Below are 624 nucleotides of genomic sequence, written 5' to 3' on the forward strand. Positions count from 1 at the left end.
CCCCCCCCCAAATTACAGTTTAATGCAATGTCAGAAGCTATCAGAAAGTGGGACATGAACTACACGTAACAACAACAAAAAAATCACAAGAAGTACTTAGCAAAGCAAACTCCACATTGCTAAGCTTAACTAGGTAGCGAGCCACAGGTCCAAGGGAAAACACAGCCATCTTCAGATTTAAGCAGGCTGAAAGACAGCATCCTACGCTACTCTACATCAGAAGACACAACACATGCTTGTATATGCATTTTTAAATGTTTCAATACTCCTGCTTCCATTTTCATAACAGAAGCCCAAATGGTTACTACAGTTTTGCACAACTGTTACTTTTTCAAGTTAGTACCACATTGCTTTTGTTTTATTTTTATTTAAAAGAACATTTTTGTAACAATTCTGTAAGCAGAACTAATCAGCTCTATCTCCTAATGGTTAATCTGCAAATTAAACTTACACAGGCAGTCTGCAAAAACACTTCGGAAGAAAAAAGATTTCACAATTGTAACATTTAAAAGTACAGCTTCCACAGTCTGCCACCTCGAAGTTGTTACATCCAGATCCCTTTGAAAGTAGTGGATAAAAAGAGAGATAACATCTTTATCACAACTTTAGTTCCAAAATCTGGTA

The sequence above is a fragment of the Apaloderma vittatum genome, unplaced genomic scaffold (genome assembly GCF_000703405.1).
Source record: "Apaloderma vittatum isolate BGI_N311 unplaced genomic scaffold, ASM70340v1 scaffold1262, whole genome shotgun sequence".
NCBI lineage: Eukaryota > Metazoa > Chordata > Aves > Trogoniformes > Trogonidae > Apaloderma > Apaloderma vittatum.